This window comes from Portunus trituberculatus, chromosome 13, assembly GCF_017591435.1.
Source record: "Portunus trituberculatus isolate SZX2019 chromosome 13, ASM1759143v1, whole genome shotgun sequence".
NCBI lineage: Eukaryota > Metazoa > Arthropoda > Malacostraca > Decapoda > Portunidae > Portunus > Portunus trituberculatus.
Window position 1 is genome coordinate 10,464,959 of NC_059267.1, and position 2,500 is coordinate 10,467,458.

The following is a 2,500-nucleotide window of genomic DNA, read 5'->3' on the forward strand; positions in this document are numbered from 1 at the left end:
TCGAGGGAGCGATAGGTGCACACTGTTAACACCGACAGCCAATAGCGACAGTGATGATAACCCCAATAGTGGCACGAATAGTAATAGTGGTAGTAGTAGTAGTAGTAGTAGTAGTAGTAGTAGTAGTAGTAGTAGTGTAACAAATAGCGAAATAAATAACGTTGATAATGTAAATAATCACAGAAAATAAAGAACTGAACCAAAATATCAGAGACGAGAAAGAGGAGGAGGAGGAGGAGGATATAAATAATCACGTGGGTGGGAGGAAGGAAGGAGGAGGAGGAGGAGGAGGAGGAGGAGGAGGAGGAGGAGGAGGAGGAGGAGGAGGAGGAGGAGGAGGAGGAGGAAGGTAATGGTTTCTGGCCCTACAGGAGGAGAGAAAAGGGAAAGGAAAGGGAAGGAAGAAAGAGAAAGTGTGCTAGAGGAAAGGAAGGTGGAGAAGGAAGTCTAGGAGGAGGAGGAGGAGGAGGAAAGTCCGAGAAAGCATAACCATAGATGTGAAAGTAAATATGTAAATGTGAAAAGGAAAAGGAAAGTGAGAGCGAGATGGAAATACAGAGAGAGAGAGAGAGAGAGAGAGAGAGAGAGAGAGAGAGAGAGAGAGAGAGAGAGAGAGAGAGAGAGAGAGAGAGAGAGAGTAGGTAAGAGATGGAAGGGGGAAGGGGAAGGAGGGAAGGGGAAGGAGGGAAGGGCACCTCACCTGTGTGTCACTAGGCCAGGTGAGTCCCGCCCATTATGTTTGCCAGGGAACAACTTCCTCCTCCTCCTCCTCCTCCTCCTCCTCCTCCTCCTCCTCCTCCTCCTCCTCCTCCTCCTCCTCCTCCTTCGTCTCGTCCTATTTCTCGTATTTTCTTCTTCCATTTCTTGGTTTGTGTTAATCTCTCTCTCTCTCTCTCTCTCTCTCTCTCTCTCTCTCTCTCTCTCTCTCTCTCTCTCTCTCTCTCTCTCTCTCTCTCTCTCTCTCTCTCTCTCATTGTTCATTACTTATTCATTTCCTCCTGTTTTCTTCTTCCTCTCAGATTTCCTCCCTCCCTTCCTCTTGTCTTCCTCACTTCCTCCAATCAAGGTCTACACCTCTACCTTGAATTTCCTGCCGCCTCCTCCTCCTCCTCCTCCTCCTCCTCCTCCTCCTCCTCCTCTTTCTGACCTACAACTTGAGAGGTGGAGGAGGAAGTGGAGGATTGCAAAGAAAATTTCACTGAGAAAAGAGAGAGAGAGAGAGAGAGAGAGAGAGAGAGAGAGAGAGAGAGAGAGAGAGAGAGAGAGAGAGAGAGAGAGAGCGCTTTGTAATCATCATAACATTAATCCTGCTCCCTTTTTAAGCCAGTGTTGTCACCCCTCCCCTCCCTCACCTCTCTCCCCTCGATTCTGGCATTACCCCTAATCACCCCCCACCGTCACAGAACCTCCCCCTCCTTCATCATCCCCTCCCCAACTCTGTCTGCCTCTCTCTGCCACGTGCTCTCTGTTCAGTATTACTTCCTCTCAAAATTGCTCAGACTTTCCTAAATTTTGTCATTTCCTGAGGCAGTGGTGGTGGTGGTGGTGGTGGTGGTGGTGGTGGCGGTAGTGGTGATAGTGATGGTGGTGGTAGTAACAGCTGGATAGTGGCAATTATTTTTTGTTTCCCTTAGCAAGTGACAACACAGTGATAGCCCTTATCGCCACAGAGAGAGAGAGAGAGAGAGAGAGAGAGAGAGAGAGAGAGAGAGTGTGTGTGTGTATCTTGTGGATCTTGTGGACACACACACACACACACACACACACACACACACACACACACACACACACACACACACAAACAAGTACACTTGCTAAAGTATAACGAAAACATCCTTTCTTTCAATTTCTCTCTCTCTCTCTCTCTCTCTCTCTCTCTCTCTCTCTCTCTCTCTCTCTTTCTTTACCTTTCTCTTATGTTTTCTTCTTTCCTTCATATTTTGCCAATTATTGCTATTAAACTCTTAATGATTTTGTAACGTGTTATATCTTAATGGATTTTGAATTTTGAATTTTGAACTCCATTATGCATTCAAGGTTTTCACTTCATCTTGTTATCTTTTCATGTAATTATTTGCTTATTTTTTCCTTTCTTTCCTTTACTTACATCCAGTCACGTTTTTTCACATGTCAATTTCAAAGAAGCAGCAAATTGGTGGTTTTTCCTCTCCAGTCTCTCTTTTTATCACCCTGGACGACCTCGCTTACACGTAACACTCTTGTCTCTTCTCGTGTCCTGTCCTTATCGTGCGTTATCCAAGTGTTACTCTTGTGCCAGCTCGATATCTCTCTGGTTTCCTCTCACTATCGTCTTCGCCAGCTCGCTGCGCTAGATCGCTGCTACTACCTTTCCTGCCCAGAGTCTCACATCTGGCGAAGGCACAAGATTAACTGCTTCCCTTCCAAGCTTTGTGCACGTTTCTTATCTTTTCAATGTTGCTGGTAGTGCGTGCTTGCCTGTGTGTGTGTGTGTGTGTGTGTGTGTGAGTGGTATTAGTAG

The 2,500-nt window shown here is 46.2% G+C and overlaps 1 protein-coding gene and 1 long non-coding RNA gene across 8 annotated transcripts in view; one reads left to right on the forward strand and one right to left on the reverse strand.

Annotated features, from left to right (window-relative positions):
* LOC123503310 (chitinase-like protein PB1E7.04c) overlaps positions 1-2,500 on the reverse strand; it is a 55,756-nt gene that overhangs the window by 43,921 nt on the left and 9,335 nt on the right. For 2 of the 7 annotated variants that reach the window (XM_045252982.1, XM_045252980.1), the window contains exon 1: positions 2,108-2,363. The exons of 4 other annotated variants lie outside the window; for them this stretch is intronic. The gene's annotated coding sequence lies outside the window, so the exon portion shown is untranslated. Of the gene's footprint in view, positions 1-2,107; positions 2,368-2,500 lie in introns of those variants that run through there. One more of the 7 variants, XM_045252984.1, reaches the window with a different exon arrangement.
* The window catches only part of LOC123503315, a 44,568-nt gene that overhangs the window by 10,950 nt on the left and 31,118 nt on the right, over positions 1-2,500 (forward strand). The window lies entirely within an intron of this gene.